Source organism: Rhinopithecus bieti, unplaced genomic scaffold, assembly GCF_001698545.2.
Source record: "Rhinopithecus bieti isolate Rb0 unplaced genomic scaffold, ASM169854v2 scaffold_7884, whole genome shotgun sequence".
Classification (NCBI taxonomy): domain Eukaryota; kingdom Metazoa; phylum Chordata; class Mammalia; order Primates; family Cercopithecidae; genus Rhinopithecus; species Rhinopithecus bieti.
In genome coordinates, this window is record NW_016806331.1 from 994781 (window position 1) to 1020101 (window position 25321).

Here is a 25321-nt window from a genome sequence, read left to right on the forward strand (position 1 = left end):
TGTACGTGGCAGTGTGGTGTGTTTGTGTGTGTGGTATGTGTATGTGGTGTGTATGTACAGTGTGGGGTGTGTGTGTAGTATGCGGTATGTTTGTGTGGTGTGTGGTGTGTGTGGTGTGTGTTTGTGTGTATGTGGGGGTGTAGTGTGTTTGTGTGGTGTGTGGTGTGCGTAGTGTGTGTGTGTACGTGGCAGTGTGGTGTGTTTGTGTGTGTGGTATGTGTATGTGGTGTGTATGTACAGTGTGGGGTGTATGGTAGTGTGTGGTATGTTTGCATGGTGTGTGTAGTGTGTGGTATGTTTGTGTGGTGTGTGTGTGCGTATGTGGGGGTGGGGCGTGTTTGTGGGTGTGGTATGTGTGGAAACTGCATGAAAGGCACATGGGACATCTCTATGTTGTTTTTGCAACTTACTGTGAATCTATAATTGTGTCAAAAGCACAAATTTTAAAGCAAGAATCCACCGTAGACAGCTCCCCCCACGGCTGACCCATTTCTCTGCATCCTCCTCCCTGAAACACAGCCCTCTGCTGCCCAAAACCCCACAGCTCCCTCAGGCCTGTATAGGGCCAGTGTGCACATCTTGTCCCCAGGCAGCCTGTTCTGAGGGGCTCACCCACAGCCAGACAGCATTCACAGCTATGCCGAGCACTGGCCAGGGAGAGGCCTAGGGGTGGTGAGTGTGAGAGAGTAGACTTGGGGGCAGGAAAGGGCACTCGGGAGTGGGAAAGGGTGCTCTGGGCTTGGCCTGGCCCTGGGGGCAGGGGTTGCAGAAGCTTGGGCTGGCCCAGTAGCAGTCACCTGTCCCGTGTCTTTTGGGAGGAACGTGAGTAGAACAGAGCCAGCTCTCTCAAGGCCGGCCCCGTGTCCCGTCCCACCCAGCCTTGAGACAGTCTTGGGACAATCCTGCAGGACGCCGAGCGAGGCGGCCTTAGCTCACCGTCCCCCTTCCTTATCTTCCAGGCTGTCCGTCGCGTCGGCAGCGCAAGTGGAATTGGGATGCATTCGAGTCTGTAACTTCTGAAACCTGAACAACCTCAGGAGACCCTCACCTCTGCCCTCCACCAGCGTCGAGAGAGGGGACAGCAGTGACATCGGACAGAAGACCCGGGCTCCCGTCCTCCCCCAGGACGGTCCCCACATAGGAAGGGCACCCCCAGCCCTCTTGCTGGTGACGTTGTCATGGTCATCTTGTCTCTGTTTGGATTTTTCTTCTGGGTCTTATGTTTTGGGGGAGGTTTATTCTTTCTGAAAACGTCTAGATTCAGGAACACATTTATGAGGATTTGGATTTTGAATTTGTATTTCCCTCTAAGTGCCTTTTTTAATGTCTATTTTTTTAATAAAACAGAAATGCATTCTTGTACAATTCTGTCGAAACTGGACCAAGGCTCTCAGAAGAGGACCCCTGAGTTCCTTCCCCTCCCCCGAGCCTCTGCCTGATTGTTTCAAGTCAGCCTGGAATTCTGATTTTCATGCCGCTGTTCTTTTTCTTTCTCCATGATTTGCTCGGCTAGCCATTTTAAAAAAATATTCTCTGTTCAGTGTATATGTTGCTTGTTTGTTTTATTTATTGAGATATTTTTACAAGCTAAGTGACTGCAGTGTGGCTGTGTATCCTGCTCCCCACCCGGGAAAAATAAAGACGTCCGCGCAGCCATGGTCTCCCCATCTCTGTTCTCATCTCTACTTCGCAGCTCAGGGCATGGCCTGAGAGAGTCAGAACAGGTCGCAGGAATCAATATTGCTTCACTTTAAAAGGCACGAGAGAGGATGTGAGACGTTTTATACTGTGCATAATTGCAGAAATTTCTAGAAACTACCAACTCTAACACGGTTGCCAGTGTGAACAGACCCGGGCCTGGGAGAGCAGAGGGGGCCTCAGCCCTTTCCCAGTGCCTGGTCCTCTGCTGCTCCCCAGCAGCCTCAGCACAAGAGACCATTGCTGTCACACCCATGCCCCACTCTTGATACAGAAGCATGCCCATCCTGTGCACCGCCCCTGCTGTCCAAAGTCAGGGCCAGCCTTCCCTGCTGCTCACCCTGGGTGGTATTCCCTGCTCTCCCAAGCATGGCATTCATTTGTGCCATCACCTGCCTGCCTGTCCGAACGAATCACTGTCTGCTGCACGTGCATCCGTGCCATGTTGACTGTGAGCTCACCAGGCAGCTGGCTAAGGATGGAACACCCGGATGTGCAGGTTAGGTTGGAATCCTGCCCAGAAATCTCACAAGGACCATGATCTGCCACCAAGGAGAGTCAGCCCAGGTCTGGTGCAGGTGGGCACCTCTGCATGAGGGCAAGGGCTCCATGCCCTGCCTGCTGCCTCCTTACCATGTCAGCACCCATGAGCACTGTGGGGGTGGGTGGTGCTTGTGGACCCCAGGGTGGAGGCTTCCAGCTCTGGGGACTGTGAGTCACCAGGTCACTACCCTGAGACACCAAAGGCATGTCTCCTGGGGGACACCTGGTACCGGGGTCCGCTGGGTGGAGCTGCTCACCAAGCAGTGGGCACACAGAGCCCACCCAGCTCCCAGACAGGGGTTCTAGAAGTAGGGTTCTCTGGCAGGATGGCGGTGGCCTGTAAGCCTCATTTCCCACTCCCACCCTGCCCCCAGGTCCACCATGGCAAGGGCACTAGCTCTAGAAACACCAGCATGACCTCAGCTTCCATCTGGCTCCTGGTGGTGACCTTGGCGCGGCACTGGCTTCTGCTGGGGCTGGCATCCCCATGAGGGGCCCTGAGCGCCTGTCCAGGTGACAGATCCCTGAAGCGCAAGTCCCAGAACCCACTACATGCAACAAGCACAAAGACACACACACACATGCATACATCGCACACACACACTACACACATGCATGTACACACACACCACACACACAAATTCCACACTGACATGCACACACCACACCACACGTGGCATGTACACACACCATGCACACATGCATGTACACACATGTGCAACACACCACACATGCACACCACCACACACACATGCATGTACACACACACCACAACACACCACACCCACATGCATGCACACACACAACACACATGCACACACACACCGCACATGCACACACACCACACACATGCACACACACCACACAATGCACACACTGCACATGCACATCACACACACATGCACACACTGCATATGCACACACCACACACACATGCATGTACACACACACCACACACATGCATGTACACACATACCACACACACATGCACACACACCACACACGCACACACACTGCATGTGCACACACTTGGCACACTTCAGACACACACATACCCATGCCACATGAATGTATGCACATACGACCAGCACACACATGCACACGTGTGCACACACGAGACTCTGGGGAGATAGAATAGGGCAGCAGTGGTCCCAGCAGCAAGAGACCCTGCCCTCCCCCGTACTGTCTGGCATGCTCTGCAGAGGCCCGTAGGGGCCACGAAGACCACGAAGGCCATGATGCCCTCCTTCCTGACGTGATTCAGATAGAAACAATCCCAAATCACGCAATGCAAAGCTGATGGACGGTGGGGCCAGAAGGAGCCTCTTTCTTGGTTTCCAAGTTAAAAACTTCACTCTTCCTCTGCTTGGTGCCTGAGCCTGGTTTCCTGCTCAGCAACAGCCCCTTGTCACGTTTGTGGGGGACCCAGCCCTGTGAGTGTGCACACCCAAGCCCAAGGCAGAGGAGGCGAGGAATGAGAGGGCCCCGTGCAAATGAGGGAGCAACCTGACCCCACGTGGGAGGTCAGGAATGGGGTTCAGTGGGGGCCTCAGAGCAGTGACCCAGCCAAGGGGTCATCCCAGGGCCTCCCTGTGGCGGCTGCATCTCCGGGCGTCACTGGCGGCTGCCTGTTCCCGGCCCACCCACCCCACACTCTGGTCGGCATATCAGGGTCTCCTTCTCCCCCAGCCCTGGCTTCTCCTGGGGTCTCTCCTGGGGCTTTGTCTCCAACTCTGGGTGCCCTAGGAGCTGGTCACCAACACCTTAGGCTACGTGGAAATACGTGGCCGTGAATACGGGCTCCCTTCCTGTTTTCACCCCTGCACACACATTCCTGGAAGGGGTGCCGAAAGATGCTTCTGGAACACGCATGTGTGTGTCTATGGCTCCATACGCACGCTGGCATGCGTGTATTTGTGTGTGTGTGATGCATGTCTATGGACGCAGGTACATGCTGTCCTGTAACCTGCTGCTGGCTCCTCCTCCCCAGTGTCGTGGGGCCACTTCCCCACACTGGCTCCTGCTCCGGGGTGTCACAACGGCTCTGGCATCAACCAGAGCCCTCTGCGGTCATGGCCCTGAGAACAGACCTGTGAGAGCTGGTGTGCACATATTTTCAGGGTCAGATGACTGAGTCCGCAGAACAGGAGAGCGTTCAGAGCCCCAGGGGCTCTCTAAAGGAAAACATACCAAATCCCCTCACCTCCACCTGTGTTCAAGGGCAGCCCGAAGGAGTCCCCAGCTGTCAGGCGACCAGGTCAACCTGAGGGGCCTGGGTGCAGACGTGTGGGATGAGGGAACCTGGAGGGGGCAGCAGCGCTGCTGGGACCTCTGCACCCAGTCAGGCCCTGGCATCGCAGACCATCCTTGAGGGAGGGCCATTGGCCAGGCAGGTGGGGGCCTTGAGTCTGAATTTCCCCGCAGGGTGAGACACGCTGGGGGCGGGGGTTCCTCTGCAGGTCCACAGGCTCAGATCTGAAACACAGCCTTGGGCCTGTGCAGTGGCCAAGACCAACACGTCTCGATGGAAAAGTCTCACTCTTTGCTTTTGAAAGCAACTGCAGACGGAGGTGGGACTCTAGGTTGTAGCTGATGGAACACAGGTCCAGTGGGAGCCGGGAGTCATGGGGCAGCCAAGAGGCAACGGGAACTCAGCCTGAGGTCAGCCATCTCCCTGTGGCCCCAGTGCCGTCTGCAGGGTGTTGTGTGGCTCTGAGTGACATAGTTCGAGGGGTTGCTGGCAGCCCTGAGCACCCCAGAAGAGGAGGTGGGGGCCCTCAGAGGGGACCTCTGGGTAAGCCTCTGGGTAAGGCTGAGTGGGATGGGCTGTCTGGAAGAGTGTGGCCTTCGAGGGCAGGGTGGGTCCTGGGGAGAGGCAGTATATTCCACGTGGCTACAGAGGCCAGGTGCAGCCTTGTGTTATCCTGTGCCTGCAAGGCCGTGAAAATGGCGGTCAGTCATAGAAACGATGCCGTCGGAGGCTCTTCAAACACCTCCCTGTGTGTGGCATGGGTATGCCTGCGGGCCGCTACACATAGGGGCCAACCTGTAAAGAGGCAATCTGCCCCACAGATGCCTTCAACCCACAGACTAAGATGCCACGTCGTCTGGGGCCAGGGCCATCTGTACCGTCTCTGCATCCTGCTTCTCTGTGGGCGGCATAACCCACACTCTGTCTCCCGCTTAAGCCCTTTGGCTTGGGGCGAGACAAGTCTAACCCTCCATCCATGGAGCACCGCCTCACTGCCCACACAGGATGGGAGCCGCCTGAGCTGCAACAGCCAGGGCAAGCAAAGGCCCAGAGAGCATGGCGATGGCAGCCCTCATGGGATTGAATGTGGGCACCTCATAACCGAACGATAGGGCAAAGGTCTGTTCTGACTCCCAGCCCGTAGGAAGACTCAAAGTGTCCTTTCCCTAAAGGAAGTCAACAGCTGCCTGGGAGGGTCAGGGCTCTTTAGAAATAGCCAGGCCCTTTGCCTGCTCATGGCCACACTGGTTTACACCCCAGTGGGCTTGACTTTCCCCCTCCAAGCCCCAGTCTCCCTGAGATGAAGACCCCAATATCTACTCCTGGGCCTGCTCTCTGCCAACTGCCAGTTCTGTCCTCCTGAGTAAAGACTCTCATCCTGACCTGGGCTGGGCTTAGGGCTGCCTTTTTCCTGCCACCCCATCCAAGGCTGAGTGGACTCGCCCATCCTCCACATGCTTCCAGCAGGTCTCATCACTCGCTGACTCAGTGATTCAGGAAACAGGCCCGACTGCTGAAAGAAAGTGGGGAGGGCATGAGTGGGAGCCAGAGGAGGGGAGAGGGATGGGAGGGGTGCAGGGGTGCGTTGGCCAGGAAGGATGATCAGGCTATGCCTGGGTTCCGGTGGTCTAGGGATGAAGCGTGGGAGGGAGCAGGGAGGGCAGGAAGCTGTCCGGCAGCTCTGCATTGCAGGACGTGTGTTTAGGTGTTTGTGTGTTTACACACGCCTGATTATCAGTGTTCCCCCCTGAAATCCTCCAGAAGAGATGTTTACATCTGCACCCCTGGAACCTGTGGATGGACCCTACTTGGAAACAGCCTTTGCAGATGTAATTAAGTTAAGGATCTGGAGATGAGACCATATGGATTTGGGGTGGCTCCTAAATCCAAGGCCAGCCTTACAAGAGAAGGGCAGTGGGAGATTTCAGAGAATGCCGGGAGATGATAGAGGCAGAGATGGGAGTGACGTGTCCACAAGTGAGGAACGCTGGAGAGCAGCCTGGAGCCAGTGCTCCCTCAGAGCCTCCAGAAGGAACCAGCCCCACCACACCTCGATTCAAATGTCTGACCCCAGAACTCCAGGAGAATCCACTTCTGAAGCCATCAGTTTGTGGTTGTTTGGTGCAGCAGCCACAGGGAATGAATACAGACCCTGAAAGTGACATCAAAGAAGGAATGACCTGCGAATGCACAGCAGAGAGGGCCGGGGGCAGCCTGCAGACAGGAGACCTTGGCAGGCTCACGGAAGATGAGTGGGAAAGGGTGGGCAGCTCCTCGGCTGAACCTCGAAAGGGGAAATGCAGCAGGGAGGCCTGAGTCTGGGAAGCTGGACCAGCAGGCTGGTCCCAGAAGGACTGGGGACTGGCAGGTGACAAAACCTCTAATTCTGAGGTACAGCATGGGGCTAAAGCCGCAGGACTGGCTGATGGTCTGCAAGAGGCATGGGAAGACCCTCTTCCCAGCTCAGAGTTGATGACCACCCTCCCCCACTCCTGCCAGCTGGAGGGGTCCAGGAAGGGTCTGAACCCCAGCACAGCCGTGTGGAGCAGGTGGGAATGGAGGATTTGGGGTAACTCTAGGAGGCTCCCCGCTTCTCCCCTGCTCAGTGCCAGCCGCTGGAAGCCCAGCCTTGCCTCTCCAGGCCGGAGGCAGGAGAACCCCTCTCAGCTGCCATTATAAATGGACACCCGGGACAGACAGGCCAGAACAAACACACAGAAGAAAGAGCACAGGGGAAGGGGGAGAACCACGTCAGAAGTGCTGTCGGAGAGAAGCTCCCGTACTCCGAGATACAGCAACCGGCGAAAAAGAAAACTGAGAATTCCAGAGATCTCCTTGAATTAGGAACACCATTTTTTGAATGGAAACTTTAGTAGCAGTTTTGGAAGACAAAATGAGGGAAATCATAGGCAGCAGAGCAAAAAGACAAAGAGAAGAAGAAGAAACAAAAAACAACAAAAAAAACGAGATTTGAGCAGAGCACGAATCCAGGAAGTCCAATGAGGAGTCCCAGAAAGACAGAACAGAGAGGAGCAGGATTCAGAGCTTAGAGGTGCTTCCAGGTTGAAAGGGCCATGGGAATGTCCTACACCGAGAAGGAAAGAAGGAGGAGGGAGGGAAAGAAGGAGGAGGGAGGGAAAGAAGGAGGAGGGAGGGAAAGAAGGAGGAGGGAGGGAAAGAAGCGCGGCCCGCAGCAGCACACACAGTGCTGACGTCGAAGCACCAGTGCTGGGATGATCGAGGGAGCTAGTAGTTACTGTCCCTCTCCCCTGCCCAGGTTCTGAGCAATTTGGAAAAATAAAACAACAGAGAGGCGGGAGAGGGCTAAGTGTCACCTTTACAATCAGTGGAGGCTCAGCCAAGGTCAAGACCATCTCCGGGAACCCAGTGGGCCTGGCCTGGGGTACCCAAACCCACTGCCTCGACCACACACCCAGGTTCTGGGACTAGAAGGAAGGTGGGGTGGGCTGCAGGAACCCTGTGAGTCTTTCTGAATCTCCAGGGACATCACTGCTCCACGTTGGAACACAGAGAGCCATGGGAGACAGGCTATGGGGGACCCCATTGTGGAAACAGGAGTGGGGAGAAGCCAGGCCCCCTGGCCTCAGCAAAGCCTTGTCCATTGCAACCACATTGGACAGCCCCACAGTAGTGCTGGGACAGTGGGTTGACGGCTTCGACCCCCGGCGTGGGGACCCAGGTGCCCTGTCAGTTGTGAGTGCGGAGTAAAGACATCAGCAGCAGCCCCAGGCCTCCCCACCAGGACCTTGCAGGACCCCAGGCCTGCGCCCAGATTCCGTGGTTTAAGGGAAGTTTGGCCGGAGCTATGTGTGAGGTGTGGCAGAATGTGGGGCGCTCACAGCTGGAGTGGCAGCTGGGGTGGCAGCAGGTGGTGAGCTGCCACTGGGGTGGTGCGGTCGCTGGAACTCAGGACACTCTGTGGAGGCTGCTGAGGGCTGCGCACGACTGGGAGGGACAGAGCTAGGGAAGAAACTCTGGCCTGCTCTCCTCCCACCACTGGTCCCCTTCCACAGGCCACCACTGACCCCCAACCAGAGGGCACAGAGCCCACAGACGCAGTAGGTGGGTACAGAGCAGGGATCTCTGGCGCAAACGGGAAAAGGTCAGCTCCCCTCCCTGCTGGCCTGACTCAACAAGCTCCTTCTGGTTGAAAACCAGAAGATCTGGGAAGCAAAGGATCCCGCCTAGAGGACAGCAACATCCCGAGCAGGGTTCCAGGATGGCCTCGGGCAAAGCAGCCCAGTGCTGGGTGTGTCACCAAAGCAATGTCTGCAAGGAAAGCAATGGCGCTGAGAGACCCCAGGTGTTTTGTGTGTGTGTGTGTGTGTGTGTGTGTGTGTGTGTGTATTTTGTTTTGTTTTGTTTTTTTAGCAAAGTTTGGGGCTGAACGAGTGAAAAGTTCATAAAAAGCCACACACACACCAAAAAAAGAAAAGGGAAAACAGGAAACAAACAATGATTAACTTTAAGAAAAACAAAAAGTTTGAAAAGGAAAGAAGTGGGATTGCAGTGCAGTATGTGATTTCGTTTTGCGAACTGTGATTATATCACAGCTATAATGATGGAAACAGTAAAACAGATTCAACTATTAATTAAGACTTAAGTTAGAGAGGCGCACGAGGAGCAGAAACAGGTGGGAAGGTGGATGTTGAAGAGCTGAGTCCTCGGTTCCCGGTGTGGAAAGACAGAAGATCACGCCTAGAACTGAAGAATTCATAAAGAACATTCTAAGCATGCTATTATTATTATTATTTGAGATAATAGTATCTTATTAATAATAATAATAGCTTGTTAGTATTTTATTATTTGAGAGTATATTATTATTATTTGAGATGGAGTCCTGCTTTGTCACCCAGGCTGGAGTGCAATGGCACAATCTGGGCTTACTGTAGCCTCCGCCTCCCGGGTTCAAGAGATTCTCCTACCTCAGCCTCCAAAGTAGCTGGGATTACAGGCACCTGCCACCACGTCTGGCTAATTTTTTGCATATTTTAGTAGAGACGGGGTTTCGCCATGTTGGCCAGGCAGTTCTTGAACTCGTGATCTCAGGTGATCCGCCCGCCTTGGCCTCCCAAGGTGCTGGGATTGCAGGCGTGAGCCACCGCACTCCACAGCCTAAGCATGTTATTTTTAAAAATGGAGATAAATACCAGAAGAAATGGATAAAAACACTGAAAGAACCCTCCCAACGCTGGGGCTCTGGGATGTGAAAGGAGGAAGACAAGAGCCCTTTTCCGTTGTAAGCCTGTGAATATTTTAGGACAGATGGATAATAGGTAGACAGATGATAGGTAGGTAGGTAGATAGATAGATTCATCTGAGATTAAAAGCTTAAACTTAAAAATTACACCATAGTGAACAGGGAACACTTCTACGCTGCTGGTGGGAATGTAAACTCACACAGCTGCTATGGAGAGCAGTGTGGAGACTCCTTAAAGAACTAAAAGTAGAATTACCATTTGATCCAGCAATCCCACTACCGTATCTACCCAGAGGAAAAGAAGTCATACAAAAAAGATACTTACACATGCATGTTTATAGCAGCACAATTCACAACTGCAAAATCGTGGAGTCGACACAAATGCCCATCAATCAACGAGTGGATAAAAAACTCTGATATAGAGATAGATAAATAGATAGATAGATAGATAGATAGATAGATAGATAGATAGATAGATAGATGGATAGATAAATAGATAGATATGATGGAATACTATGCAGCAATAAAAAGGAATGAACCAACAGCATTTGCAATGACCTGGATGAGACTGGAGACTATTATTCTAAGTGAAGTAACTCAGGAATGGAAAACCAAACATCGTATGTTCTCACTGATATGTGGGGGCTAAGCTATGAGGACACCAAGGCATAAGAATGACACAATGGATTCTGGGGACTTTGGGGGAAGAGTAGGCGGGGGCGAGGGATTAGAAGACTACAAATAGGGTGCAGTGCATACTGCTCAGGTGATGGGTGCACCAAAATCTCACAAATCACCACTAAAGAACTTACTCATGTAACCAGATACCACCAGTACCCCAATAATTTATGGAAAATAATTACACCACAGCAGGAGAGATTTTAATGGTCGTTGTGTGTAATAAAGAGGTCCATGTCTGCACACACATTTCAGGCTTTATCAGTTTTCCCATGGGGCCCTTCTGGGGTTCAGTCGCGTCTCCTGGGACAAGCTCCCAGCATCACGTCCCCTTGGTGCTCAGTCTCAGTTGTGTCATTGGATCCACTTGTCAGGAGAGACTGACTCCTTAGGTGTGCCTGAGAAGATGAGAGGAGCCACCAGGAGTCCGGTGCAGGAACGTCTGAGTGGGGACGACGCAGTAAGCGGCCGGTCTATTGGTAACCATGTCTATGCCACAGTCACCTTTGCTTTCTCACACATTCGTTGGACAGAGAGGATTAAGCCCATGAAAACGCAAGTAACAGGGACTCTCTCCCTTATCCCCACTTCACAGAGAAGCACACAGAGGTCTGGTGAGGCGAGCTGACTTGCCTGGGAGTAAAGGGGCTGTGATTCCAGCAGGGCCTGCCTGACTTCCAAGGCTCCAGAGCTTGGAGCCTCATGTCACCTCCTCCCCTGTCTGTGGGCACAGGCATGACTTGATGTGAAAAGCCTGGAAAGTAAAATGCATCTGTCTTAAATGCACTGAGAGAGTGCATTTATACACATTTAAAATATGTCTTCAATGCATTTTAATCAAGTATTTCTCTTGCAGTGAGAATGATCATACCCCAGTCTGACAGTTTCATATCAAATCTCTTCAAATTGTGTTATCTTAGAGTACCCACATGTGTATGCCTCCCTTGGCCAAATGAGATAGTTCCTTAATGGACATTAAAACTGTGATCTGAAAAGCTTGTTGAAAATATGGACAGAGGCACGTAACATGTAGGTCCCTGGAAGCATTCCCCAAAAGGCACAACCTACATCCTTCTGAGCCTCCAGGACTGAGGAAGCCAGAAGCCCCATTCCAGGAGGACACACAACCTAGAAAAGGCATTAAATAGCCATTTACATGGCAGGTCCCACCATTCATCTAGCAACAACTGGGACGGCATTAGGCAGCCCATGCTCCCACAGTGGCCTCGGTCCTTAAGAAAGAAACAGGACCTGTTGGATTAACTCCTCCCAAACGGAGCGTGCCCAGCAAGCATTCTTACTGGAGGATTCTCCACCAGGAATTCTGGGGCCAAGGATTGGTATTCCAACAGAGACACCCACCTTCCCATCTGCTTGTCTCAGCCTGTGGCAGCATGTACCTTCCACCTGCGTTTTAGGGACTCACCACCTGCACCGCTCCATCTGCTTCAGTACCCCCTTTGTCGACATCATCTCCACCTTGGGGAGGACGGTGGTGCTGCAGAAGCAGGAACACTGATGCTCTCCTCCCCGATCTGAACCGAAGCTGGGAGGGCTGGGCCTGCAGTCTTGAGGGGCTTGGAGGAGTCTTGGCTCCGTAAGCTACCAGCTGGCCAAACTTCGCGAGCAATGGGGTGGAAATGCCCAGGAAATGTGCAGAAGGAAGAGTGCCCCGTGCTCTCTGCTCCCCTTCCCCACCTGAGGGTGGTGGATTCTGCCTTTGCTGGCTCAGTGCCTGGACTTGCACGGCAAGGCCTCAGGGTTGGTGAAGAGACAAAGGTGGAGAAGTCGGGACAGGGTGAGGACTGGAAGTGGCTGGGAGTCACCTGTGGAGGAGAAGGAAGGACGGGACAGGAGCAAAGTGGGAGGCAGAAGGAAGTGTAGGAGTGCTGGGGGCTGGGGTATCTCTGGGTTCAGGGCTGAGAGTGAGGGAAGCAGTTTGCGGGGAGTCATAGCAAGCAATGCGGAGAGTGGCCAAGGAGAGAGAAATGTTAAGATTTTTGCGTACATTCAGAGTACACCTTCCTCCCACAAGCATCTTGGGACTTCAGTAAAGATTTGAACTACTGGGGCTGCTCTGCTTATGGAGTGGCTATTCTTTTATTCCTTTACTTTCTTAATAAACTTGTTTTCACTTAAAAAAAGACTTGAATTATTTTGGCATTAGACAGTGTGATGATTAATTTATGGTCAGCTTGGCTGGGCCACGGTGCTAAGATATTTGGTCAAACATTAATCTGGATGCTCCTGTGAAGGTGTTTCTAGATGACATTAGCATTCGAGTAAAGCAGGTGGCCCTTGTCCAAGGGGGTGGGCCTCACCCAATCAGTTGAAGGCCTGATTAGAACAAAGAGATTGACCTGCCCTGAGCAATAAGGAATTCTGCCCCCAGACTGCCTGAGGCCTGGAACTGGGACATGAGCTCCTTCCCAGGTTTCCAGCCTGCCGGCCCACCCTGCAGAGTTTGAACTTGCCAGTGTGAGCCAGTTCCTTAAAATCACTCTCTTCTGATGTGCACAACTTGAGTGGCTCTGCTCCTCCGGAGAACACGAACCAGCACAGTAGTGTCTTCATGAAGACATAAGTCCTGTATTAGAGACTCCTGGAAGGGACAGGCAGGTGCTAAACTGAAGGCACCCACAAGGGGACACGATTGACGTCTATCCTGGGTCCTGGGAGTCACACAGGGGAGCCACAACCTGGGCTGGGACCGAGGGAAGGCGGCTTGGGGATCCATAACCCACACAGAAAACAACCAGATAAGAATAAAAGCAAGCAACAAATGATGTGCAAGAAGAAAGAGACAAAGGCTCTTATCATAAGAAAAATACAAACACCCAATGATAAAAATATCCACCTCCTGAGATGGGTCTCAGCTCCCGCCTGCCCTCGCCTCAGCCTCCGTCTCGATGGTGCATGGGGGCTCACAGCACCTTCCTCCAGGACGAGTTGGGGCAAGGCATGAATACGCTCTGCACGGGTCCAGCACCCAGGAAGTGCCCAGACACGGGCGCAGTTGCTGCTGGCCATGGAAGGGGTGGCCCGACCACCTCCCCCTCTCCACTTGGCTTCTTCCTCCATAAGCCATGGGATGGGCTTGGTGTCCTGCAGAAGCCATCAGGTCTGTAATGGGCTGAAGTGTGTCCCCCTGAAATTCACACTTTGAAGTCCTGACCACCAGTGCTTTAGGCTTTATCTGAAGGAGGCTTTATCTGAAGGAGGCTTTCTCTGAAGGAGGCCTTCTCTGGAGAGAGGGTCTCCACAGAGGTCACTGAATTAAAATGAGGTCATTAGAGAGGGCACTGATCCAATAGGGCCAATGTCCTCATAAAGAGGAGATGTGGGGACAGAGGCAGACACAAGTAGAGGGAAGGGGAGGTGAAGGACACAAGCGGAGCTAGCACCTGCATGCCCAGGAGAGAGGCCTGGGACAGAGCCCCCCTGAACAGCCTGGGAAGGACCCAGCCCCGCCCACACTGTGATCTAGGGCTTCAGCCTCCACCGCCCGGACAGGATGCGTTTCTGAGGCCTGAGCCCGCTGCCCTCGGTGCCTCGTTGCGGCAGCTCCAGGACACGGATACAAAGCTGTCACACTCCCTGGCCACGCCTGCTCTGAGAGTCACATGAACAGTATACCCTAGAGAGGGGCCGTCTTCCAGGGATGCCATGTCCAGCCCAGGCCACTGTCTGATTGGTGATGTCCCTCCAAAAGCATAAGGTGACTGGGCGAGGTGACACACATCTGTAATCCCAGCACTTTGGGAAGCCAAGGAGAGCAGATGGCTTGAGCTCAGGAGTTTGAGACCAGCCTGGGCAACAGGGCAGAACCCCATTTCTACACACACACACACACACACACACACACACACACACATCAGCCAAGTGTGGTGGTGCATGCCTGTAGTCCCAGCTACCCAGGAGGCTGAGGTGGGAGGATTGCTCAAGTCTGGGAGGTCGAGGCTGCAGTGAGCTGAGGTGGTGCCATTGCACTCCAGCCTGGGTGACAGAGCAAGACACTGTCTCAAAAATAGGAACAAATATTTTAAGTTGAGCTTCAACTTCAAAACGCTGTCTTGGGGTAGAATGCCATCACCCCCACCCACCTGCAGACTCCCAACTTCACAAGTCTTCTGAGAAGTTCTCTGCTGTTTGGGAATTTTCAGGGCTGGGGGGCAGATGAATTTAGCAATTTGACCCCCTCCCGCTGTATCTAATGCAGCTCTGAAGGACCTCCAGCCTTTCTGAGTGACTCCCTGGGCCCGTCAGCTCATCTACATATACTAAGCTCAGGGCTTCAAAATCAAGGCTAAATTTCAGAGAGCAAAAGGTCTGATTGCAGGGCCATGGAAACTCACTGATCCCCGACATGCTGTGCTCAATGCAATCGGGGGAGAGGACAGAGGGGTCCCTTCTTTAATTTTGAGTCTGCTACCTCCAGGCCCAATATGTCTTCAGGTATTTTTACTCTCAAAAATGTTTCCAGTTGGAATGCAGTAAATTAGGTCCATCTCCTTGAGCAAAATTGAGATCGAAAGGCATTTAGGAATCATTTTCAAAATCCCAAGATCTGAGGAGGAAGAAGGAGTTGAGACCTTAAAAGTTGAAATCCCAGCCGTTCCAGAAGCGTGTGCTGGGCAAAGCAGGCCTCTGACGTCACCCCTGCCCTTCCTCGAGCGTGAGCTGCACGTGTGGACGCTGATTCTTCTCTGCCAGCAGCAGCTCCAGGGATGCCCTGGCGCCTTCCAAGTTTGCTGGGAAGGAGGTGAAGTGTTGGCGTCCCCAGCCCTCTCTTTGAACTGGGTGCTGGACGTATCTTGCTTCCTATTTCATGGTCTTAGTCCTGTTCTGGCGTCCTGGTCCTGTTCTGGGGTCCTGGTCCTGTTCTGTGGTCCTGGTCTTCTACCTAAAACATTCTATGCTAAAAGCTTTCCAGGCGTAGATCCATAGAACTTGAGGCTCACAACAGCATCCCAGATGGGCCTGGGCCAAGACACTCTTTCAGAGAGGGTTTTTGGCTGTCTAACCCATCAATAAGTAAAAAAGGACAACAAGGAGAGAAGCAGATATTTAGGAGAAGGGGGCGGGGCTTAGCACGCAGCATCACCCCCACTGTTTCAGCCGCCTCCCCTTGAAGGGCTCAGTTCCAAAAGGCAATTTTACTGCAGGGGAAACAACCTGGGAAGAGGGTATGGACTTGACCTCGGTCACACTGCAAGATAACAGCAGAAACCAGCAAAGATCCAGGGCCTTCCAAAGCCAGGTCCCCGCTCCAAGGGAGGAACCAAGAGCCTGCGTAAGATGGGAGGCCCAGGAAATCACAGCCCTTTGCAAATCCCCAATGCCTGCTATTCAAACACACCTTCTGGCCCCTCCATCATACCCGACCTGGGACAAGAGAATCGGCTCATCCCAGAAGGATACTTGGCACAGCCATGCACCCCTGCCCTGCCTCTGCGACAGCAGCCTCTGCAAGCATGGACAGGAACCAGTTCAGTAGCGCCTCACTGCCTCTAGGTACCTGGAGTGTCGCACATGGTTGGCAAAGTGTCGCAGTCAGCTGCCTTTCCCTTGCTTCCTGCAATTTTGGCATCGGCAGCCGTCCACGTGCTTTGTCCGGGTGTTTGGTCTTTTCCCAGCATCACTGTGGAGACTACAGAATCCACTGGCACAGGCTGCAGGTGGGACCCAGAGAGTGAGAGGCAGGTGGCCTCTGCGTTGCCGCCCAGGGAGAGGTAGATGGGGAACTCCATGCAGAGCCTGAGCCTGGGTTCCTGCTCTCAGGGCAGCAGGACCAGCCGACCCGTGGAGAGGGGAGCTCTCTTTGCTTCCATCTGGGCCATGACAGCCAAGGCCAAGAAGGTGTCCCCGCCTGGGACCTGAGAGCCTCGGGGGGTTTGGCCCTTGGGGTTCGCATTCCAGGGCTTAGAGCGAGGAGCAGGGAGCTGAGGTCCAAACCCAACCAGGTGAGGAGGGGCATGGAGGGGAGGCGAGGCGAGCTCTCATGCTGACTCTAAAGCAAAGCCTTCCCTTTGAGCGCAGCGGAAACATTTGCTGCATTCCAAGCTGTGGAGCAGTAGGGGCTGAGCGAAACGGGGGCGGTGTGGGTTCTGTTTTTGCTGAGTGTTGTCTCTCCTGCGGTTGTCCCACAGCCGAGGTTCACAGCGCGTGTCATGCTGTGTTCCTGGAAGAAGCAGAAAAGCCACTGTTGGAAACGGACTTTGGGTCTTGGTTTCCTCAGCTCTAAAATAGGGATTAGAAACCTCCATTCTACCTTTCTTGTGGGTTTTTGTGACAATGAATAAGATCATCTACATGAGAACATTCTGCACAGGATCTGATTATTGATTTTGAGCCAAATAATCAGATTATGTGCAGCAGGCTTTGCCATAGACTCTTACGCCTCTACTTCCCAGGCCCTTCAGTGGCGCCCACCTTTGCTGTAGCCCGGTGTGCGAGGGAACAGCCCAGCAAATCTCCGCAGAGCCTCCTGGGGCCTGAGCGTCAGCTGAGACTGGGACCTGTGTAGGACGGGGACCTCCACGTAGAAGAAAGTCTGAAGGAGGAAGGGAAATGGCACCACGCTGCTCCGAGGTAGGCAGAAGACGCTTTGCAGAGCTGAACGTGCAGTGAGTAAAATAACCAATGAATTCCAGTCCATGAGCAAAATACTCTACACAAACCTTATTTGCGCGATGCGCATAAGGCACCATCTGCCTGTCCTTACCATGTACTTCACTCAGCCTCAGGGTGACAGCTTGGAATGAACAGATGACATCACACCGCTGCCCTGGTAACACAACGCTGAGAGCTTTTTGTATGTTTGTTTTCAGCCGTTCGATTAATTGTGAGGCGTCGGAACTAGTGCGTATAGGATGAGCCTGGGCCCACCCTCCTCAGGAGCAGGGCCAAACAGCCCTCCCCAACATCTCCCAAGGACCTGACCACTGTACCCTGAACTTTTCCCCTTCACACATACCTATTCCCACCCATTCAGTAAAGACATTCAAGGAAAATGTTTTCTCTGCACATACCCCAACTCCCAAATGTTCCTTCATTGCTGTTTCAAAACAGCGAGCATGCTGTTAGCAGAAGCTTAGCTGAGCCACTGCACTCCATCCTCAGGTCTCCAGTGAGGGAAAGTCAAGATCCAGGTGGGGAAGAGAAAGGGCACACATAGTCTCCCCTGCCTCCCACTCCCTCAGCAGTCCCCAGCTTCCTGTGGCCCCTTGTTTGGGGAACAGCCCAGCAAACCTTTGCAGAGCCTTCTGGGAGTCAGGTGAGGCTGAGGCAGGGACTCTCAGGAGACAAGGCCCTCCACGCAGATGAAAGCCTGAACCAGGGGTGAGAACGGCAGAGTGCTCCTCGAAGATACTCAGACGGGGCTTTGCATAGAGGAATGTGTCCCTCAGGCTTTCCAGGAGCGGGGTCCAGCTAAGCTCAAGGCCAAGGAACTTCACAGAACAAAACTGCCCCCAACCTGCACTCAAGAAGGACCAAGGCTTTGTGCCAGGGGCCACAGTGCGGGGCGCCTCGGCTCTGGCTGGACTTGGGGGAGCTGACAGGGGCTGTGAAAGGACAGCCACACGTCCTGTCGTTTCCCAGGCTCTGCATGGCTGGGCATGGAGGGTGGCCGGAGGCTGCCGCCTGTCATAGGTAGCAGCCAGGGGAGGGGGCCCAGAGGAGGGTGCCCTTGAGGTGGGAAATGGGGGTCTCTAGTGGGGGTCTGCAGGCCCAAGGGGCTGGAAGCAACAGGGTACCCAGTTGTGCTGCTAAGCTCCCCTTCGGGAATGTCTGAGCAGAACGATCTCCATGCCACAGAGGGGCACTGCTTGAGGTGGGAAATGGGGGAGCAGGTGGTCACCGAGAGGGGACGTGAAGAGGAGGGGGAGCAGAGCAGCCTGGCTGTGGCGGGGAGAGGAGCCAGCCTCTGTGAGCCACCAGGCAGGTGAGGCCTCCAGGTGAAGTGTCCAGGAGGCATTTGGAGGTTTGGATGTGGTCTTGTGTGGATGTCCTGTGGGAAGGGAGTGCATTCAGGGAGCTGGGACGAGGTTTCCAGGCACGCATTCTGCAGCAAGGGCTGCAATGACATGGCCGCCTAGGCGGCAGGACACCGAAGGAGAGGGAGGCGCAGAGTGACCTGGGAGACTCGCTGCGTGACCCCAACGTGGAGGGCGGGAGCAGGCGGCCTGAGTTGAGATGCGGGCAGCACCTGGCAGGTGTGGTCAGTGGTGAGGGAGTGTGGAGCCCCAGGCTCTGTGTGGGGTGCAGGATTGGGGACAGCTGCAGGGGAGGGGAGGAGAGGGATGCAGAGCTCTGTAACCCTAAGGAGAGCAGAGGGCCTCTGCAAAGTCCAGAGGGTACAGATGGGGGCTGTGGGAGACAGCGGGTGGTCTGGAAGCAGGAGGGTGTGGGATGACTTCTCGTGCTGGCAGAGCTGGTGGATGGGGTGCAGCAGGAGGCTAAGTTGCACAAGGTAAGAAGCCTGGCATGAGGGCCCATCTCTAGTGGGGGGTCTGCAGGCCCAAGGGGCTGGAAGCAACAGGGTACCCAGTTGTGCTGCTAAGCCCCCACTCGGGAATGTCTGAGCAGAACGATCTCCACGCCACAGAGCGGCACTGCTAGCTGCACACGTGCCTCCTCCTGGGGTCCCATGGCATTTAGGGTCTCGGGTTTCCAAGGGAGTCCCGCAGCAAGTGCTTCGTGGCCAGTGCATAGAGGCGTCCAATGCAGTCTCCATGGCCCCCATCACCTGGGAAGGCCTTCAGGGGAGGCGAGAAGAGCTCTGGGCTGCGGAAGAAACAAGAAGGTGGCTCAGCCAGCGTGAACCCCGGGGCTCTAGCTGGGGCCGGCTGCCTTTCTTTAGGGTGGCCTTCTGCAGAGCGGCCAGGCCAGCATGGGAGCCCCTGGGCATGTGGAGGGAGCAGGGCACTCGGTCCCCACTGCATCACTGAGCGGCTGGATCAGACTTCTCCTGAAGGTCCCTGAACCTTTGGCGTCTCCACCGAGGTGAGTGCACTGTCCTTACTGCTTACCTCCATTTGGGCTGGAACTCCTGTCTGTTTACAACACAAAAAGTTCCAACTGACAGGGTGCTCAAAACTGCCACCAAAAATAGAAATTACATCACTGTTGCTAAAAACAGTTGTCTGTGCAGAATTTCAGGAGGGAGAATAAGGAAATCTTTCTTGATACATTGACATCCCAACAACCCACATCCAAAGAGTAGTGTTTCCAATGACACCGAAGAAAACAGGAACTGCTGCCAGGTGTGCCATCCTGGGAATCCCGGCGAAGGTGCCATCCTGGGAGTCCCGGCGAAGGTGCCATCCTGGGAGTCCCGGCGAAGGTGCCATCCTGGGAGTCCCAGTGAAGGTGCCATCCTGGGAATCCTGGCGAAGGTGCCATCCTAGGAGTCCCAGCGAACGTGGTGACCTAGGGCTCATCTTGACCCCTGCCAGGTGTGGGCGGCTTCTGCACAGTCCATTCCCACTGCTGGAAATAGAGCAAATGGAGAGTTTTCTGATTTGACAAAACGCAGCATAATAAAACAACAGAAACAACAGCAAATAGCCTGAGTTTTCCTCCATGTCTCCATCTGCAAGGAAGCAACTGTGGAAACCAAATAGAACCGGCAGCGCCACTGGGGAAAGGAATGGGCTGATAAATGAGCAGAAAGGACCACCCAGGTGTTCGCTGTCATGCCAGGGGGGTTGTGTGGGTGCTCCATGTTTTCGATGTCCAGAGATGAGAAGTTCCGGAAAGGTACTGGAAGCTGAGCTCAGTCCCCGCTCCTCAAGCTGGAGTGTCTCGGCCTACTTCCTGCAGGTCAGGGTGCCTAGACTGGCAGGTGGGAGGATGCTCATTTCTGACGGACACACCAGAGACAAGGCCCTCGAGACCTCTGCCCATGCCCTTCTTGTTCCGTGGGTGCCATTACCACCACAATGCCCTCAACAGAGCCCTAAACAAGGCGCGCCCAAGGAGCAGCGTGCGGAAGCCCCAGAGGAGGTCCTGGTCCGGAACCCGGATCCCCAAACACTCACATCAGAGTAGAGTGCTCCAGCATCCCACGAGGGTGGGGGAAGTCTTGATTCAGCACACAGCAGCTCCAGCGTCCCACGAGGGTGGGGGAAGTCTTTATTCAGCACACAGCAGCTCCAGCGTCCCACGAGGGTGGGGGAAGTCTTTATTCAGCAGAGTGTTTTTGCTCATCTGTGTTTTTTTCTTTGGAAACAGACTTTTCACACAGGATGTGACTTCTTTACTTCTTAGTCTTGCCTCTGTAAAACTTGTTACTTCTTTAGTTCTGTTCGGATTTTGAAAACACATCACTTTGATGCCAAGATTAACAAATGTGGCTCTTTATCATGTTGGAATTGACCCAACAATTCACAGATTAAAAAAAAAAAAAAAAGACAAAACGAATCACGTTGGAAAACGTTGCACATTCTTTTTGTCAGATGGTCCTGCTGACCCCACAGGCCCAGTTCCTCCCACTGCCCATTCTTGGGAGTCGTAAGATTTAATAAAAAACAAAACCAAACCTCCCTGCCTTCATTTTTATGTCCTTTGTGCTGACAGTGTCTTCCTGCCACAGCCCTTCTGTGTAAACAGCCAAATCTCTGTCCCTCCCCATTGGCTGATTGGAGCAGGGTGAACACTGGACCAGATGGTAGCCAACCACTAAGCTGCCAAGGGCCGTGGCATGGGTGGCCTGGATCAAAAAGATGAGTCGGCCAAGTGGAGTCCTCCTGGGAATTGGGAAACACAGAGGCTGAGCTCACTGGCTGCAAGAGCGGAGACCAGGAGGATACCTATCTGGATTCAGCAGCAGGGGCCGTGGAGGCTGCAGTGTGTGAGCCTTGAGCAAGCTGGGGAGATGAGGGACCAGGACCTGTGAGGACGGAGAGGGAGCAGGCTGGCAGAGGAGCCACGGAGGAAGCAAAGATGACCACACTGCCCTTGGAGCAGGTGGAGCAGGGAGTCTCCAAGATGCCTGATTGCCTCTCTCCTTCCAGACCTTTCGTTTTACAGTACATAGCCTTGTCCAGACATCTGTTAGGGCCTCTCTCGAATCCTCTTGACCTGCCTGTGTCCTGATGGTGCTTCACTAGGATGTCAGGTGCTTCTTGTCTTCTGCCCAGGGCTTCCTGGATGCCTGTCATGGGACAGAACTCATCTCTTCTGGGGCCCATGAGTGGCAGCACAGGGGAGTTCACAGACCTGGGAGCAACTCTCCATCCATGGGACAGAAGCTGGAAGATAAATATCCCTCTTCCACGTTGTAGAGAAGGGGACTATTCTGACCCCATTGTCCATGACTGCTCAGAAGGTCCTCTGCATAACTGAGCCCCTGTTGCCAGCAGTGGCAAGTAGCTCGGTGACACAGCCTTGGGCCAGCTTTCCCTCCTCCCTCCTTCATTTGCCCAGTCCCCCTAGTCCCTTTTCCCCTGGGAAATTAAAAAGAAAGTGATCTGTATAAAAACTTGGCCTCAGAGTCTTCTTTGAGGGGGAAGACAAGCAATGGCACCCCTGTTATTGAGGGAACTTCAGTGAATCGCTCTTATTTTGGACTTGCAACCAAATAACTCAATCTAGAGGGTCTTTTAAAAAGCATTTGCAACTTCTACTTCCAGGAACATAGCAAACTAGGTTACTCAAATAAAATTCCTGCTGAAAACAAATTAAAATGCTGGAAAAATGTTTCTAATTCTTAAAAGCAAAGAAGAGCAAACAAGATAGTAAGAAATAAACAAGCTAAACTATTTTTTTAAAAGTGGAGTCCAGATAAAATGAAGAATGTAAGCTGATAGTACTACAAGGACATTTGAAGATCGAGGCAAAATTGGACTGCAGTAGCTTTGCTAGTCTACATCGTGCAGAGACCTCTCAAGATGGGGAGTCTAATGAGAGACCCTCTTCACATTGATCTGAGATCTCCCCCAACTGGACCACCACATTCACCATACAACACCCAGGAGACTTGAAGGAGAGGTACCTTCAAGGCACTGAGCAGAATACAGAGGGAAACCTACTTGTGACATGTATTTGCACCCTATATTTAGATCCCTTTGGTGATCAAAACAAAAATGGAATTCTAAAAAATGTTAACGTAACCCTCAGAAAGATAGAAAAAATGAAACAGAATCAACAACAAAAAATTAAATGACAGACCTAAGTTTTAATGCATCAATAATTACATTAAATGAAAGTGGTCTAAAAGCGCCAATAAACAATAGAAATTGACAGGTTGGATTTAAAACATTTCTCAGCTACACACTGTCTACAAGAGACTCACTTCAAATATAATGATATAAGCAGACTGAAAGTAAAAAGATTTTTAAAAGATACTTTATGCAAACATTAATCAAAAGAAAGTAGAAGTGGCTATGTTGATATCTGATAAAGTAGACTGCAGAGCAAGTAAGATGACCAGAATTGGAGAGGAGACATTATATAGTAATAATGACCAATCCAACAAAAATACATAGCAATCCTAAATGTGTATGCAGCAAACAACAGAACTGCAAAATATGGGAAGCAAAAATTAATAGAACTGAAAGGGGAAATAGACAAATCCATAAATAGTTGAAGACTTCAAACCCCTTTATCAACCATTGATAGAACTAGACAAAAGATCATCAAGGATATAGAAAACACCATCAACCAATAGTATCTGATCAATATTATAACAGTCCACCCAAGAACATCAGAATACATTTTTTTGTAAATCCCAATAGAACGTATATTAAAACAGACCACATCCTGGGCCATAAGACAAATCTCAAAAAAATTCAAAAGAATGAAAATCATGCAGAATGTGTGCTCCAGCCATAGTGAGATCAAACAGAAATCAATAATAGAAAACCTCCAAAAACCTGGAAACCAAAAAAACCTCACAAAATCCCAAAACCACACATGGGTCAAAGAGAAAATCTCAGGGAAATTTTTAAAAATACATTGAACTGAAGGAAAATGAATATACAGCATCTTAAAATTCGTAGGACATAGCTAAAGCGGTGCTAAGAGGGAAATTTATAACATTAAATGCGTATACTAAACCTGAAAAGTCTCGAATCAACAATTTTTTTTTTTTTTTTTTTTGAGACAGCGTCTCGCTCTGTCGCCCAGGCTGGAGTGCAGTGGCCGGATCTCAGCTCACTGCAAGCTCCGCCTCCCGGGTTTACGCCATTCTCCTGCCTCAGCCTCCCGAGTAGCTGGGACTACAGGCGCCCTCCACCTCGCCCGGCTAGTTTTTTTTTTTCTTTTGTATTTTTTAGTAAAGACGGGGTTTCACCGTGTCAGCCAGGATGGTCTCGATCTCCTGACCTCGTGATCCGCCCGTCTCGGCCTCCCAAAGAACAATTTTTTTTTTTTTAATGGAGTCTTGCTCTGTCACCCAAACTGGAGTGTGGTTGTGCGATCTCGGCTCACTGTACCAACTTCCACCTCCCAGGTTCAAGCGATTCTTCTGCCTCAGCCTTCCGAGTAGCTGGGATTACAGGTGTGTGCCACCACACCTGGATAATTTTTGTGTTTTTAGTAGAGACAAGGTTTCACCATGCTGGCCAGGCTGGTCTCGAACTCCTGACCTAAGGTGACCTGCCCACCTTGGCCTCCCAAAGTGCTGGGATTGTAGGTGTGAGCCAACAAAAGGAAGAAAATAATAAAGATAAGAGAGAAAATCACTGAAATTGAAAACAGAAAAGCAATAGGAAAAATTAGTGAAATGAAGGGAGTGGCACTTTGAAAAGGCAATAAAATTGACAGACCTCTAGCAATACTGACAAAGAAAATGAAAGAAGGCAAAAATTACCAATATCAGTAATGAAACAGGTGGTATTGCCACAAGCTCTGCAGATATCAAAAGGATAGAGGGGAATACTATGAACAACTCAACATAAATTTTTCATCTAAGATGAAATGAACCAATTTCTTAATTTAAAATAAACACAGACCCACAATTTACCCAATATGGAACAGATCATTTGAATAGCCTATATATATTATAAAAATTAAATTCATAGTTTTAAGACAAAAAAATCTTTATGCCCAGATAATTTCACTGAGAATTCAACTAAACACTTAAATGGGAATTAACATTAATTCTACACAATGTTTTCTGGAAAAAAAGAATAAAAGATAACAATTTATTTTCTGAGGCTAACATTACCCTTATACCAAAACCAGGCAGAGACAGTACATAAAAGAGTATACTGTAGACCAATGTATCTCGTAAATATCAGTGCAAAAATTCTTAACAAAATATTGGCAAATTAAATTCACCAATATATGGAAATAATTATATACTAAGACCAAGTAGGATCTATTCCAGAGATGCCAGGCTTTTGCACTTTTTGAAAATTTTAAATACGATTCATTATATTAAAAGGCTAAATAAGCAATCAATTAATTTATTAATTGCACAAAATGTATCTTAAAATAGGCAATACCCATTCATGACAAAAAATAGGATTCTTAGAAAATATGAACAGAGGGGGACTTACTCAACTTGATAAAAAGTGTATGCAAAAAACCTTAGCTACACACTACTTGATGGGAAAAGACTGAATGCTTTCCCTCTAAGACTGGGAATTTGGAAAGGATGTGGACTTTCACCACTCTTACCTAATATATTGCTGGATGTGCAGAAAGAAAAGGAAACAAATAAAATGCATATAAAATGGAAAGGAAACAATGGAACTCCCTATTTGCAAATGGCATGGTTGTCTACATGGAAAATCCCAGGGAGCCTGTTAAAAAAAAAATTATAGAACTAGTGAGTTCAGCAAGTTCACAGGTATAAGATAAACATACAAAAATCAATCGTATTTATATAAACTACTAACGAACATGTGTACACTGAAATTAAAAATACAATGCTATTTACAATTGCTCCAAAAACTGGAAATTCCTAGGTTCTAATAAAT

The 25321-nt window shown here is 51.4% G+C and overlaps 1 protein-coding gene, 1 long non-coding RNA gene and 1 pseudogene across 3 annotated transcripts in view; 1 reads left to right on the forward strand and 2 right to left on the reverse strand.

Moving 5' to 3' along the window:
• Positions 1–1654, forward strand: part of TWIST2 (twist family bHLH transcription factor 2) — a 61435-nt gene extending 59781 nt beyond the window's left edge. The window contains exon 2 of the mRNA XM_017875566.1: positions 960–1654. The gene's annotated coding sequence lies outside the window, so the exon portion shown is untranslated. The remainder of the gene's footprint in view (positions 1–959) is intronic.
• An 8938-nt stretch (positions 1655–10592) lies between these two features.
• Positions 10593–14192, reverse strand: LOC108531929 (uncharacterized). Of its 2 annotated transcripts, none has more exons than XR_001886316.1 (3): positions 13249–14192; positions 11818–12993; positions 10593–11145 (listed from the first exon to the last, which is right to left on the reverse strand). It is a non-coding gene; the product is annotated as an uncharacterized LOC108531929 (long non-coding RNA). The 2 variants fall into 2 exon arrangements; XR_001886315.1 differs by having other exon boundaries at positions 11754–12993.
• A 176-nt stretch (positions 14193–14368) lies between these two features.
• LOC108531928 (uncharacterized) lies at positions 14369–20972 on the reverse strand (annotated as a pseudogene).
• Positions 20973–25321: the final 4349 nt, after the last annotated feature.